At 33.8% G+C, this 17,164-nt stretch overlaps 1 protein-coding gene across 9 annotated transcripts in view; it reads left to right on the top strand.

The window, feature by feature from the left end:
• LOC150097938 (protein Jade-1-like) overlaps positions 1-17,164 on the top strand; it is a 335,931-nt gene that overhangs the window by 42,351 nt on the left and 276,416 nt on the right. For all 9 annotated transcript variants that reach the window (XM_090405951.1, XM_090405944.1, XM_090405950.1 and 6 more), the window contains 2 exons: positions 192-283; positions 15,282-15,437. The gene's annotated coding sequence lies outside the window, so the exon portion shown is untranslated. The remainder of the gene's footprint in view (positions 1-191; positions 284-15,281; positions 15,438-17,164) is intronic.

Raw genomic sequence — 17,164 nt, 5'->3', positions numbered from 1 at the left:
TTTTTTTTTAATAAAAATGTTTATATTATCACATTTCGCTTGTAATTTGGCACGTTTACATAAATTATTCATCTATATTTGTAATCATATGCCACTTTATGATTAATGTATAAATTTATGCCTTTTGGTAAAATTTTATTATACTTGTCTGGAATAATTTATTTACTATCAATTCTCTATTGTTTACTCAGGGCATCTTTATGTAGTAATGAATGCAAAGATGGCAACATTCACAAGCATCAATTTCTGTAAATGTGAGATCTACAAGGAGTAGAAAATAAAGGTAATTTTTTATCTTTATTTTTCATTAAATAGGATAAATAGTTTTGGTATTAGATAAAGAGGTATCATCATATATAGCATATGTCTTTATAGAAGTTAGAACATCAGAGATTTTTGTAGGAAAAAAAAAAAATTCACCTCTCAGCTGAGACTAGCCATACAGCTAGTTGCATTTAATTGAAACTGATGATTTGACATACATTTTAATTCAAACATTCCATTTCTCCTATCCAGCAAATGTAGCTTTGCATGCTTTCCAGTTTGTTTTATTTTGAAATATGCTTCCTTTTTAATTTGAATACAAACCTGTATCTGTGTGTTTAACCATTTTTGTTTTTTATTAATTCGAAGCTTGCAGCATCATATCTATCTATTTGGAAAAAGAATATTCTGGATTTTCCTGTATGATTTTCCTAATGATTGATCTCAAACTTATATTTTCAACAGGGTGAATGGATAGTTGCAAGCTTTTATGTGACATCATCACTTCCAAAAAAAAAAAAAATTTTCACTTGATATATAAGCTGCCAGCAAAGTTTATCTTCATCAGCTATTTATGGCATTACTTCTAGAAATTTTTTTTTTTTTAATAACCTTTCTACTTTTCCTTATTTTTTGCTGCTTTTTAAAAACTAGTATTTGTATCATGTTTTTCCTACAAGGAATTTATTTCATAATTGCATTCTTGTGGTGACATTATTCATTATCAAAATGAAATATGTTTTGTAGATAGTTTTGTTTTTCCAGATTTCCATTAAAAGTCAGTGAGTAGACATAGTTACTTTAAATACCAAATTTCATTAAATCTCATCAAGCTGGGAATTATTTGCAGAACAATTTAAAATAAATAAATAGTCTACTTAAAAGAAACAATATAATTTTAAATTATTTCATTATGGTGTCAAGGGGGCATTATATCAATCAATACTTAGTCTTTATTTGAGTTGTAAGTCATCGAATAGAATTGAAGGAAATACAGGAAGATGGTTTAATGTTAAATCTGGTGTGAGACAAGGATGTACATTATCTCCTCTGTTATTCATTATCTATATGGATCACATTTTGAAGGAAAGTGGTATTAAACATGATATCAAAATTGGAGATGTTAATGTCAGCTCTTTGCTTTATGTGGATGATGTTATACTTCTAAATAAATCTGCTACAAGTCTGCAAGATTCCCTGACTAAATTGAATAACTGTTATAACAGATATGGTATGAAGGTCAGCAATAAAAATACAAAGACAATGAAAATAGGCAGAATCATTGAAAATGTCAGCTGTGTTGTGAATGGAGAACCTGTGGAACAAGTGAAACATTTCAGCTACTTAGGCACGATTTTTACTGAAGATGGTAAATTAAATATAGAAATAGACAACAGGATCAGCAAAGTTGGTATGGTGGGAAGTCAGTTGAATAAATTCATATAGAATAAGAGAGAAATTAGTCGGAACACTAAATTAGCTATATACAAGACAGTGTTCAAACCAGTTTTAACTTATGGATCTGAGAGCTGGATCAGAAGTAAAACACTTGACCAAAGACTAGAGACCGCAGATATGAGAGTCCTGAGAAAGATTATAGGTGTGAGCAGATGGCATCAATTGCAATATCATATTAAAAACGAGGATATTAGGAAAGAACATGACATTGTCAACATCCAGGAATGCATTAGCAGAGCTAATCTCAGGTGGTATGGTCACTTAAACAGAATGGGTGAAGAAAGATTAGCAAAACAAGGGTTCTCTGCCAGGTTGGCAGGAAAACGACCCAGAGGAAGACCAAGATATAGGTGGATTGATACAGTACAAAATGCCTTAGATGATAGAAATATAAGATCTAATAATGTTGAAGTCTTGACAAGTAACAGACTGATTTGGAGGAAAATTGTAGATAGGAAGTTAGTAATGATGTAATTTTTTTCATGTAGCACTATCATATCCTGTACACCCCTTGAGGGTACATGGCAGGAATTTGATGATGATGATTATTTCATTATAATGGGGGGAGGAACTTGACTTCCATCATCTAATCTTGGAACTAGTTTAACAGTGTTTTTATTACTGTATTTAGCATACTTACTTGCAGATTCTTTTGTGAACGAAGACAGTCCTATTCAAATTGTTTTGTTTGTTGAAAATAAAAAAAAATCTTATCAGGCTTATCTGAACCTAGAATTTACCATTTAGCAGTGAAAACAATTGCCTTGTGTTCTGCACATTATGCTGATTGAGTATTAGCTGTTTGTTCTTATAATTGTTTCAACAATTTGTCTATTGTAGATAGATTAAAATTGTTTGTTGATATTTCCCGCTTTCAAAAAGATTATTGATGTCTGCGACAAAGTTACATGAAAGAATTCTGAGTGCTTGACACTCTTGTAAAGATAACTTAAAGATAAGTATGGGTGTGACTTAAGTTATACATTTTATTAAATTCAAACAATTTTTGGATTTTGTACTCTAGACATGATTTTCCTAATTTTATGATTATAAATGGCTTAGTTGAAATCAAAAATGACTAGGCATAAAATAGAGATCCTAAATATCAAATAGCATTAAGTTTAACCTAACCAACATGGAATGAATATCAGTTTGAATTCATAATGAAGGTTTATTTTCTTGATCATATGAATTAGTAAATTAATATTTGGTTTACAGATCAAGTATTGATAAAATTTATTAACTCTACCAACTAGTTTTGCCACACTTTAATTGCTGGCATCTTCAGGGCACTGACATATATAGGCTTAAAACAATCTCACAATTATGAGTAACTGTAAAACTGACGAGAATAATTACAAATAAAATAGCATTGAACGTGAGTGAAACAAGTATCGCGTGTACAAGGTTAGCAAGCTGTTGCTAAGGAACTTCCTGTAGTTTGTGTTGAAGTTCATTTCTTGTATTTTTAGAGATCTGATTAGGATTTTCCATATCTCTGGGAGTATAAAACCTTGATTTCTGTTAAGGTTAACAGTAGAACGAGCGACTGTGGCTGCTTCTTTGAAAATTCTTGAATGGTAGTTTTCCTCTGTGTAAGGAGAACAGCTTTTGTTCCACACGATGACATGGTTAGTTGTAGAGAAATGAGATGATAGGCCAGAAATGTCCTGTCTGTTGTTTTTTTACGTAGCCAATGTGCTCTTTCTGCCTAATTTCGAGGCTTCTTGAAGTCTGTCCGATGTAACTTGAGCCACATGAGCATGGAATATTATAAACACCAGCATATTTATAGAAAGGATGGTTATCTTTTGGAGATCTTAGTAGTTTACGAATAGTTTCTATTGGTTTAAATGTTACTCTTATTTTGTGTGGTTTGAGGAGGCTGGCGAGATTGTTGGAGTGCCACTTACGTACGGAATTGCAATGGTTTTTATATATTGAATATCTTCTTCTCTTTGTGGTGGTTCAGAGAAAAGGGTTTTATAGTCTTCTTGGATAGCTGTTCAAGTACAGATTGTTAGAAATTAATGTTAATTCATCTTAAAGGGTCTTGTTGTCTGTTGTGATGCTAATAGCTCTTTTCTTTAAAATGTGCACAATGCTGAGTTATGTGAGATATGGTGAGAGGAGCTGAAATGTAGGTAGCGACCTGTATTGGTCGGTTTCCTGTAAACTGATAGATTTATGCTGCCATCGATTTGTTTTTTGATTAAGATATCTAAAAACGGTAGTTGTTTGTCTCTTTCACGTTCCAGAGTAAATTTAGTCGAATGATGGAAGGAGTTAATCTTTTTGAGAAAGTCATATAGGTCATCTTTGTTATTGTTCCAAACGATGAAGATATCGTCCACATATCTGTACCAAATTTTAGGTTTGGGAATAATTTGGGATAGGATTTTGTTTTCGAGGTCTTCCATTAAGAGGTCGGCACATGAAGGTGAAAGTGGGCTCCCCATCGCCAAGCCTGTTAATTGTTGGTAGATCTTATTTTTCCAAGAAAAGTAGTTAGAATTTAGACAGTGAGCAAACAATGAGGTTATGTCTTGTGGGAACAAGGTACTTAAGATGTCAATGACCTCCACTACAGGAACATTTCTAAAGAGAGAGGTTAGCATCTAGGCTAGCTAGAAGGTCATTTCCACGAAAGGTCCTGAGTTCTTGATGTAACTCTCTGACTTGTGGATGTGTTGTTTAAAGAGTTTCGAGAGATGTTTGGACAATAAGTAGGTAGGAGAGTTGATTGTATCAACGATGGGGCATAAAGGAATATCATCTTTGTGCACTTTCGGAACGCCATAGAGTCTCGGAGTTAAAGAATGCATGGATTTTAAGTCTAAACCTTCTTTACCGGACAACCAAGTTATTCTTAATTTCTCAAACCACATCTTAAAGAAACCTGAAATCGATATTCTCAAGAAAGTTATTACTACTATAATAAGCCAAAAGGCTATTTTACCGGCGACATAAGTTAAGTTTAAAGGGAGATGGTAAATCCCGTTTTATTTTATAGCCGGGTACGAAACTCGGATCGAATCCATAGAGTTTCATGCCGAAAAAACTATCGGCGAGCCCAAGTGTAAATGATCACTTGGGTAGTACAACACCAGGGCAACTCCATGCAAAGGTGGAGCAAGCTCTGTCACTAACCTTAATATTCTCTCATAATGTAAAACACAGCTCCTAAGAGATGTATATATACTGTTTTACATTATGAGAAGAGGTCACTACCCAAATCGGTTTCAACCTTTTTTGAGGTCTCATCAGTGAGTAGGTAGGCCTGGAATATAAAGGTTTTAAGTGAACCGAACTTACATATACCTCTACTATGGAATTGCTGAACTGGTGTACTCCTATATTGTTATAACTACTATAATAAGCCAAAAGGCTATTTTGCCGGCGACATAAGTTAAGTTTAAAGGGAGATGGTAAATCCCGTTTTATTTTATAGCCGGGTACAAAACTAGTAGAGGTATATGTAGGTATATGGGGAGCCCACTTTCACCTTCATGTGCCGACCTCTTTACGGAAGACCTCGAAAACAAAATCCTATCCCAAATTATTCCCAAACCTAAAATTTGGTATAGATATGTGGACGATATCTTCATCGTTTGGGACAACAACAAAGATGACCTATATGGCTTTCTCAAAAAGATTAACTCCTTCCATCATTCGATTAAATTTACTCTGGAACTTGAAAGAGACAAACAACTACCGTTTTTAGACATCTTAATCAAAAAGCAAATCGATGGCAGCATAAATCCATCAGTTTACAGGAAACCGACCAATACAGGTCGCTACCTACATTTCAGCTCCTCTCACCATATCTCACATAACTCAGCATTGTGCACATTTTAAAGAAAAGAGCTATTAGCATCACAACAGACAACAAGACCCTTTAAGATGAATTAACATTAATTTCTAACAATCTGTACTTGAACAGCTATCCAAGAAGACTATAAAACCCTTTTCTCTGAACCACCACAAAGAGAAGAAGATATTCAATATATAAAAACCATTGCAATTCCATACGTAAGTGGCATCTCCAACAATCTCGCCAGCCTCCTCAAACTACACAAAATAAGAGTAACATTTAAACCAATAGAAACTATTCGTAAACTACTAAGATCTCCAAAAGATAACCATCCTTTCTATAAATATGCTGGTGTTTATAATATTCCATGCTCATGTGGCTCAAGTTACATCGGACAGACTTCAAGAAGCCTCGAAATTAGGCAGAAAGAGCACATTGGCTACGTAAAAAAACAACAGACAGGACATTTCTGGCCTATTGTCTCATTTCTCTACAACTAACCATGTCATCGTGTGGAACAAAAGCTGTTTCCCCGTACACAGAGGAAAACTACCATTCAAGAATTTTCAAAGAAGCAGCCACAGTCGCTCGTTCTACTGTTAACCTTAACAGAAATCAAGGTTTTATACTCCCAGAGATATGGAAAATCCTAATCAGATCTCTAAAAATACAAGAAATGAACTTCAACACAAACTACAGGAAGTTCCTTAGCAACAGCTAGCTAACCTTGTGCACGCGATACATGTTTCACTCATGTTCGATGCTATTTTATTTGTAATTATTCTTGTCAGTTTTACAGTTACTCATAATTGTGAGATTGTTTTAAGCCTATATATGTCAGTGCCCTGAAGATGCCAACAGTTAAAGTGTGGCAAAACTAGTTGGTAGAGTTAATAAATTTTATCAATACTTGATCTGTAAACCAAATATTAATTTACTAATCAGTTTGAATTCTTTGATAAATTTTATCAATAAAGATGTTCAGTTTGAAATCAAAATTAAACTTATGAACATCTTTTGTATACCCTAAAGCAAAACTTTTTATGAAATTCCATTCAGCATAAGTAGCATTATTGTACTGGGTGGCCCATTAGTCATGGAACATGCTGTAGAAAGGACTCATCTTTGTGAAGCAGTTGCATAATTAACATCACCAGATTTTGTTTTTATTAATTATGAAAAACTGCAGACCATAAATGCTTTCCATTTTGTCTTCACAAAGACTGGCCCTTTCAATGGAATGTTCCATGACTATTGGAGCCCTGTAGCATATAATTTCAACGTGTATCTTTGTTTCACTGCAAATGGTCAAATGGTAAGACAAAAATTAGATTGATTGTCTTTTTTAAGGATTCTAAATACCAAATTGTAGTACATTCAATCCAGCCATGATTCATGATAAATTGTATACAGATTGGCTGACCAAATAACTTAGATATTTTGTGAAATGCATCTAAAATACAAGATAAGAAGTGGGGGGGGGGGAGTGAAAAGTAGAGGGGTGGGGAATTTGAAAAAGAAATAAAGGAATTAAGAGTATCGTGTTGACATTATGGATATCAAGAGAAAGAAGACAAAAATGAGATACTGCTAAATTACTGCGTGATTGATATCTTTGGACATGGTGATTAGGAAAAAGATGAAATAACTATGGTATTCAATAATAACATGAAGAGAAACTTCATAATAGGTAGTTTGAACTAGAGTGTGACGTGGGCCAACTTTGTCAAGGAGAAACATCTCGCAAAAAGGGTTCTGGTATGGAAGTAGAGGAATTTTGAGATTGGTTTGAGAACACAACTGACATAATGGAAAAGCTGAGCTGGTTCTCACTGCATAGTAACAAAACAAACAGTATTTGGGAAAATTGAAGAAAACCACAAATATAATATGTACCTGCTGGATTTCTATTCATGACATGGACTGTATAATATTCAAAAGGAAGTGTGCTTTGCTTATGAAATAGTGAGACAATTGATGTGAAGTCAACAACCTCTGTATACAAATAGTCTAATCATGAAGATGCTTCACCTGCAAAGTTTGTTTCCTTTACACTTATGTAAACAGTCAACAGAAATATAATTTTTGGTCAAGTATAATATAATTTGTGTTGTTGATTAGTGATATCTTTACAACTAGTTCTGGATATGAGGGTTGTTTGAAAAGTTTGGTAAAAAAATAAGTTAAACATTTTTTCGGAAAAAATCGCCATTATTTCTCAACATAGTCTCCTTCAAGGTCTACACATTTGGTCCAGCAAGTGTCCAGTTTTATCATCCCATCTAAAAAGTAGGATTTGTCAAATTGTGCAAAATAGTCATTGACAGCCTTGATGACATCCTCATTTGAAGAAAATTTTTTCCCACTGAGCCAAATTTTTAAGTTTGGGAACAAGAAGTCACACAGGGCCAAGTCTGGAGAATACGGTGGATGCGAAACCAATTCGAACCTCAGTTCGTGCAATTTTGCCATTGCAGTGGCCGATGTGTGGAACAGTGCATTGTCTTGATGAAAGAGCACTTTTTTTGTGCTCCAATCTTGGCCATTTTTTCTTCAGTCCTTTTAAATGTTCCAACAATGATGCATAATAGACTCCTGTTATTGTCTTACCCTTTTCCAAATGGTCTAACATGATAATTCCTTGGGAATCCCAAAAAAACAGTGGCCATCAGCTGAAAAAACGATTTTCCCTTTTTTTTTTTTGGTTATCTTTCACCGGGCATTGTCCACTATTTTGACTACTGCTTGGATTCAGGTGCATAGTGGTGGATCCAAGTTTTGTCTACAGTCACAAATTGATGCATTAAATCCTGCGAATTGTGATTCAACATTGCCAAACTGCGTTGAAATGTCTTTTCGCATGTGTTTTTGATTGACATGTTCATTCAGGATATTATACACCCGTTCATTTGAGATGCCTACAATCTCACTCACTTTCACTCAGCAGTCTTCCATAACAATATCATGAATTTTGTCAGTCATTTCCTTTGTAGTGACCTCAGACGGGCGTCCGGAGCATGCTTTATCTTCGATGGACTTACGATCACGTTTAAACTCATTTATCCAAAAATAAATAGTCTTTAATGTTGGTGCATAGTCCACATGAACTGTATCTAACTCAGCTTTGATCTGTGCGACTGTCCACTTCTTCAAATAAAAGTATTTTATCACTGCATGAAACTCGTTTTTTTTCCCATTTTTATGAAAAATGTGAATACGGTCATTTTAAATGTTTGCCAAACTAAAACTACGCGTCGCATGTAGCTAAAATTTTGCCAACCGTCATGAAAAAGATATGTGCTGACGCATAAACGAATTGTGTCACCGTCTATTTGAAATTTACCAAACTTTTCAAACATCTCTCATATATAAAAGATTTGAAATAGGAAGTGATTGCCATTTTACTTTGAACAAGATAAAAAGAAATATCTTATTGAAAAGAAAAAATAGGGAAAGAAATAAAAGTGAAAGAATTGGTCAAGCAGCTTTTCAGAACTGTAGATTTCTGAAATGCTTAAAGTAATAATCAGACTTCCAATAACATACAAATATTATTGGAAAAAAGATAAAACAGTTTGAAAAAGAACCAAACTTCAGACTCAGCAAAATCTGGAGAAGTGCTGATTAATTTTGACTGGAGGCATGTAAGGATAAAAAAAAATCAGAACTTCAGAATTTTAGATGGCTTTATAGAAAGGGAAAAACTATTGAAACTTACTGATAAGTAAGTTAGCAGCTGTCCTGAGAAAATAGAAAAATATGTTTGAAAGCTGAGTTGTGTTAAAAAATAGCTAAACAAAAAGTAATGGAACTTTAGTCAGCAATAAAGATGTTCTCTTATAGTCATGGTAAGAACATAGAAGATTGTTAAGTATCATAGAAGCGGCAAAATGTTCTGGAAGCTAACGAAAAGCTTAGAAATAAAGTACAGAAAATGAATCCAATGATAAAGGCGACATAAAAAATGGAAAATAAGTAGATGGTTATCTGAGTTAATTACTCATTAATAAATTACTGTATTCCAAATTTTTTGATAGAGCTATATCTGTAGAAAAAGTCCTTCCCAAAAGGTTCTTTATTTTAGTCCATTTGGACTGAATTTATCAGGACACTTTCAACAATGTAAGAAAGAGTTAGATTTCATTCTAGAAATCAGTTCATTGACACAATTGTATTCTAGTTGGTCAAAATGTCATGCATTTTCAGTTGAACTGTATTTCTTATTCATGTCTTTCCTTTTGAGTATGCCCATGTTTTTCTTGTTCTGTTGTAAATAAATGTTTGTTTCTAACTCATGTCCACGGTTTGATTTTTTGTTGATTTCTAAAATGTCATTACTGATTTTTATCTAATCTTTTTGCCTTATTGTGCACAATTATAGTTCTCTGAAGGCTTCACTGCAGTGTTTTTGACATTGAACCATAAGAAATACTTCAGAATGTAACATGATGAGTTTATAATTATTGACTTATTAACTTAAGTTTTAATTCCTTCTAGCAGCTAAATCTGTGGTTGTCTAATATTTTTTATTTCTACTTACCCTCCTCCACTCTTCTTCTTCTTCATTAGTCTTCTTTCAGTTATATGTTTATTTGCCATTCCCATTTAAATTATATAAATCTCAGTATTTCTATTCATTTTATTTTTATTGATTCTTCTAATTGTCCAAGTATAGTAGCTAATTATGCATGAAATTTGCTTTGCAACATGTTCCATCACTTGGCTGATGCTGTGCAGGCACATTTATTTTGGGTTCTAGTTTGTTTTAGCTTATTTTTTTCATTTTTATACTTTTTCCTCATTAAGTTCTAGTGTAGTTGTTTTCAGAAAGCCAAGTTTTTCTACCCACACATGTCAATAAATTTTATAGCAGTTTCCTGTTCCTTGATTTCTGAGGCTGTTGACCTGTCAGCAGCCCAGTTTTGATCTTTGAGATCTTGTTAGTAGGATATTTAGACCAAAAAGAGCTAATACAACTATTTGGTGGTAGTATATTTATTTACAAGAAACTGCAAATAGTAAAATTGTGTGTGTGTGTGTGTGTGTGTGTGTGTGTGTGTGTGTGTGTGTGTGTGTGTGTGTGTGTGTGTGTGTGTGTGATATCTTCATGACTTTCCACACTGAAATCAGTTGCCATCTCCCAGGTCACTTTTGGCAAAGTTTGATTCCTTTCATATGTTTTTATATAAGGAAGAATAGCTTCTGCCATTGAAGTAGCTCACATTCTCTCTCTCTGTGGTGAAATGTCATTTCTTTACACATAAAAAATGTCTGGAAAGTGATTTAGTAATAACTGTCAAACTGCATTAAAATTGACATTGAAGTTTCGAAAATCTCTTGCAAAAAGTGATACTTGGCAAAATACCTGGAAAATAGCAAGTAAACAGGTGATTCATTTTAATTAAACACACCTTAGGAATTTTGAAAAAGATCTTTTGAAGATGTTTGTTTTCTTGCAAACTTTCCACTAATAAATGTGTCTGCACAGCATCATCATAAAAAAAAAAAAAAAAAAAAAAAAAGCATATCAGTATTGCTTCTTTTCTTATGTGCCACATCACTTTTAGAATAGGAGCACTTTGATAAGAAAAATGAATAAGGCTGTGAGAAGACAAAAAATGGATGCGGTTGCAATCAGATAACAGAAATGTATTGTTTTGTGTCATCGTATGTGAAAGACTCCATCCCCAGAAGACATTGTCTTCTCATTTGACATCACATTAGAAGTGATTCGCTTTGTATCTGTTTGTGTTAAACTTTGTTCGGTATTTCCTGAATTTGGATGAAGTCCTCTACATCAGAAATGACCATAATTGTTTGTTAAATATGATATCTTTTCAATAACATTATCTGTCCCTGTATAGAAGATTTGACCCAAAAAGCAACTTACTCATCTGAATGTTGTGGAGTTTGAATAGACTCTTTGCAAGAAGCGTGTTAAAATCTGTTCTATATTTCCTGAATTTGGATTGAGTCCTCTACATCAGAAATGACCATAATTATTTATTAAATAAGATATATTTTCAATAACACTACCTGTCCCTGTATAGAAGATTTGTAAATAATGATTTGTGCAAAAGACCAAAACTGGTGAGATCTTTCTGAGCAATAAATACAAAATGTTATATTCAGGCAATGACAATCGAGGAAAAGAAGGAGTAGCCATAGTATTCAACACAAAATACGAGGCTAATCTTCTTGAATGGCAGTCAGTCTCAAGTAGAGTAATGTGGGCAAATATGAGAATGGGGAACTGGACAATGAGACTTATTTGTGCCTATGGTCCCACAGAAGATTCTACTAAGGTAGAAGTGGAGGAATTTTTTGAGGCTTTAGAAAAAGCAACTGACACAATGAAAAAGGAAAAGTTGGTCCTTGTTGGGGATCTAAATAGCAGAGTAGGAAATGATTGGGAGACATACAAAAATATTTTGGGAAAATTTGGAGAAAAGAGCAAAGCTAATAATAATGGCAAATATCTGTTGGATTTCTGCTCAGGACATGGACTGGTTATTAGTAACACCATGTTCCAACATAAAAATGTGCACAAATTCACATGGAGAGAAGAGGCTAGGAATAAGAAAAGTCTCATTGACTATGTTATTGTTGATAGTGATGTTTTCTCCCTGGTGCAGGACACCAGAGTGTACAGAGGATTTGAAATTGGAAGCGATCACTATTTAGTCTTGAGCAGGATAAAATTGAATTTCATATCGAAAAGAATAACATGTAAGAAAGTTTTAAAGTGAATAAAAGTTGAGCAGCTCTCAGATGTGAACTGTAGACTAAAATACAGAAAGATTATTGAAAAGAAAATGAAAGAGTTTGAGAACAGGAATCAAACCTTGGAGATTCAGTGGCAAACTCTGAAGAAAATATTGACTGATTCTGCCAGAGAGGCATGTGGTGAGGTTGTGTGCAAGGATAAAAAAATCAGAACTCCCTGGTGGACACAGGAAGTTAAAGAGGCAGTGAAGGAAAAGAAGAAAGCATATCAAAAGTTCCTGGCAAATAAGTCAGCTTTTACTCTTACAGAATACAGAGACAAATGTAAGAAAGCTAAACAGTGTGTAAAACTAGCTAAACAAAAGTCATGGGAGGACTTTGCAAGAATATAGAAAATAAATATCAAGAAGGTGGCAAAATATTCTGGAGGTTGTTGAAGAAGCTTAGGAATGGAGGAAAGAGTGCTGTAAAAGGAGTTAGAGATGATAAAGGTGACATGAAAACAGGAGAAAAAGATATCCTTGAAGTATGGAGTAATTACTTTGAAAAACTGCTAAATGAAACAAGTAGTGATGATTTGTGCATGCAGTCAGGAATACATATCCATACTTGAAGTAGAAGAAGCCATCAAAGGCTTGAAATGTGGAAAGACAGCAGGAGTAGATGATATTCGACCAGAAATGCTGAAGTATGGTGGTATAAAAGTCTTTCTGTGGCTGCACTGCATAGTTCAGAAAGCCTGGACAGAGGGACGAATTCCTGATGATTGGAGTAGAGCTCTCATAGTACCCATATATAAAAAGGGAAATAAAACTGAATGTGAGAATTACAGAGGTATTTCCCTACTGAGTATTCCTGGCAAGATCTATGCAAGTATACTTGAGAAACGGTTGAGAAGAATTGTGGAAGAAAAGCTTGGTGAAGAACAAGCTGGATTCAGGCCAAATAGAGGCTGTCAGGATCAGATCTTCACCTTACGACAAATAGTCGAGAAAGCGTGGGAATATAACAAAGATCTGTATTTAAGTTTTGTCGATTTAGAAAAGGCATATGACAAGGTGCCAAGAGAGAAGCTATTCAATACGCTGCAGTTATATGGTGTCAATGGGGCATTATATCAAGCAATACTTAGTCTTTATTTGAGTTGTAAGTAAGCAGTTAGAATTGAAGGAAGTACAGGAAGATGGTTTAATGTTAAATCTGGTGTGAGACAAGGATGTACATTATCCCCTCTGTTATTCATTATCTATATGGATCACATTATGAAGGAAAGTGGTATTAAACCTAATATCAAAATTGGAGATGTTAATGTCAGCTCTTTGCTTTATGCGGATGATGTTATACTTCTAAATAAATCCGCTACAAGTCTGCAAGATTCTCTGACTAAATTGAATAGCTGTTGTAATAGATATGGTATGAAGGTCAGCAATAAAAAGACAAAGACAATGAAAATAGGCAGAATCATTGAAAATGTCAACTGTGTTGTGAATGGAGAACCCGTAAAACAAGTAAAACATTTCAGTTACTTAGGCACGATTTTTACTGAAGATGGTAAATTAAATATAGAAATAGACAACAGAATCAGCAAAGCTGGTATGGTGGGAAGTCAATTGAATAAATTCAAATGGAATAAGAGAGAAATTAGTCGGAACACTAAATTAGCTGTATACAAGACAGTGTTCAAACCAGTTTTAACTTATGGATCTGAGAGCTGGGTCAGAAGTAAAACACTTGACCAAAGACTAGAGACTGCAGATATGAGAGTCCTGAGAAAGATTAGTGGCGTGAACAGATGGCATCAATGGCAATATCATATTAAAAACAAGGATATTAGGAAAGAACTTGACATTGTCAGCATCCAGGAATGCGTTAGCAGAGCTAATCTCAGGTGGTATGGTCACTTAAATAGAATGGGAGAGGAAAGATTAGCAAAACAAGTGTTCTCTGCCAGGTTGGCAGGAAAATGACCCAGAGGAAGACCAAGATATAGGTGGATTGATACGGTACAAAGTGCCTTAGACGATAGAAATATAAGATCTGATAATGTTGGAGTCTTGACAAGTAACAGACTGATTTGGAGGAAAATTGTAGATAGGAAGTTAGTAATGATGTAAATTTTTCATGTAGTACTGTCATATCCTGTACACCCCTTGAGGGTACATGGCAGGAATTTGATGATGATGATTTGTGCACAAATCATTATTCACATGGTTCCCATCATATCCCTTCTTAAACTCATTCATTGATACTCTACAACCATTTCTGGAGGAATCCATTCCATTTTTCCTCGTTCTTCAAGTGAAACCAATCTGGTCCTCACATCCTTGCTAACTGCATTTGTACTCTTCCTCTAGGGTTGACCTCTTGTTCTCACAAGAGGATAAGCCCTAGATTTTTATGTTTTCAATCATCTGTATTGAAAAATTTTTTTCTGCATCTATCTTATGAAATTCTCTTACTAGCTTATATGTTTGTTATATACATTATTTTCTTGTCAAATTTTTGCATTGCAAAATTTTCTATCTTTAGAGAGTGTTCCATGACCCATCAATCTTATTCATCTGTCTGGGTCCTTTCTGCCATTTCATTTCCAGAAAATCTCAATGACAAAATACAATCACAATAGTCCTGATAAGCTTATATCAAAGCCTTTAAAAGATGGATAATAACTTCCTTGTTCATACTTCATGGTATTTTTAGTCCAAGGGATTCTTTGTGCTATTTTTTTCTATTCTTGCAAGACATTATGACAAGCAGTGCTAAGTTAAAACCTGTGTTGTAGTAGTAAGACAGAATTTTTAACATTTATGTAATATGTATTTCAAAACCCTTTCAGAAGAATAATGGTTATCCTCTTTCTCCTAAATTATATAGCCTTATTATATTATATTATATCTTTTCTTATTATATAGTTTTGCAAGCAGAATAGAGGATATTAAAAGGAAATTATTATTTTGATAACAGTTTAGTTTTATTGTTCAGTAAATTCAAATGAAGTGAAACATTCTTTGTTTTATAGTTGACCACCAAAGAAAGATTTACATTCAGAGATTTCTTTTACTCATGGAAGTATTTGGATCATATGGTTTCTTTTCCTCTGCACACAAGACTACATTTTGTTTCAAGAAGTTCCTGATAAGTCAGGGAATCTATCAGGACACACAGAGAACAGCAGGTATTCTTTATTTTCATTGAATGAAAATAATCATAAAACAGCATTTCCTTCCTGAATCATATGAATGCATTGGAATTGTCTTTTAATTATTATTTTCAGCAATTGTATTCATATCTTTTCATTACATCTTACTGTTGTATTTGCTATAAAGGATTAATTAGGAAAAATAGAATTAATAGGATTAATTAATTCAAAGTAAGGCCAGATTTGAACTGACCTGATTTTGAGACCAACATTTTCAAACTCAGATTGCTTGTGGAAATACACCAAGGAATTTTCGGCAGTCAGAAGGATATGGAATAAGATCTCTCCACCACCTTCTGGGGAAACTTTTACAACTCTATTGATCAATGTAGGAAGCAGTTGGAGTACTTTATTTGGGTTTTTTCTAGATCACCATAAAATGCCAATACTTGAGTTTATTATAATATCTTACTATAAGCAATTTATTATAGAAAACTCCTAGAGACCATGTAGAATTATGTGTTATAGTGGAAAGTTTGCTATACTGAATTTCTTTTAGTAGGGTGAGCCTTTTTCATAGTTTGTTATAGCAAATGAGTGAGTTTGTTATAATGGTGTTTACTATAGCAAGGGTTGGCTGTAAATGGTATAAATTTCATTTTAAGGTGATTATGGAGTTTCAAATAAACTTGACTACAATTACTAAGATAGGTAATCAATTTTAAAAATGTTTAATATGGGTTTTTAAAAAAAAAGTGCTGTGTTTGGTTTGCAGAGTAGGGCTTCTGGTATACGGAGCCCTACTCTGCCCATGGTATATGGATAAGTTTCACATTAAAGCACAATGAAAGCTTGTGGGGAATTCTGCATAGCTCTGGCAGTATTTTGTGTTAACATCTTTTGGGAATTTTGCTACATTTCTGTCTTAATAAAATTATCTAAACATACTGAAAAAAAATTTTACTAGATTATTTTTTTCTGAAGATAATGTTCAAAGCCAACAACAGTACTAGGAAATACTGCATTCTCGCCATGCAGCGATGATGCTGCAGGCTCTTAGAGATTCTTCATGAATTGGGTACATCTTTTCACTAAGGAGACAGACAGAAATTCAAGCTTATTTTCCACGACATTTGTAGATTATTTGTAAATAGAGTATGCAAACTACTGAGTAGATGGTTTGTATACTCTCCAACCAAGAGACCTGCCGGTTTGAATCCCATAACATGGATGTACGTGAAATACTTTAATAGTAAATAACTTTGTGCCTGGTGTATGACTCTCATCCTGGTTATTTGAAGCCTGGAGTTGCTTTAAAATTGTTTTTTTTTGAAGAGTAGGATTCCTGAATTATCTAACCCATTCTCACCCATGGTATATGAATATGTTTGCTATTTTCAAATGTCTGTACCATTTTAAATAGTATAGGCATTTTAGGTATAGATATTTTAAACCAGCTCCCATCATATGGCCTTTTGTCTTTTGAACTAGATGGCTACTCATATTAAACATATTTGGTCATTTGAAAGTTAAGCATAAAAACTTATTGTTTAATACTGACCATATTCAAATATTTTAACATTCTTTACCTACCAGTTTTGCTAGCAAACTGTGTAGCTTTTTCAAGGCGGTGACGGAAAAGTTTAAAAAATACTAGTAAATGCAAATTGAAAGGAACATAAAAACATTGTAAACACTCTGGTAGCTAAAGTTGCACGTTCATGTGACAGAGACTGAGTGGACTTATTGTTCTTAATCATTAT

This window comes from Typopeltis vanoorti, chromosome 16 (genome assembly GCF_054136105.1).
Source record: "Typopeltis vanoorti isolate ZY-2024b chromosome 16, IOZ_Tvanoo_1.0, whole genome shotgun sequence".
Taxonomy (NCBI): domain Eukaryota; kingdom Metazoa; phylum Arthropoda; class Arachnida; order Uropygi; family Thelyphonidae; genus Typopeltis; species Typopeltis vanoorti.
This window is presented reverse-complemented; position numbering and strand designations above follow the sequence as displayed.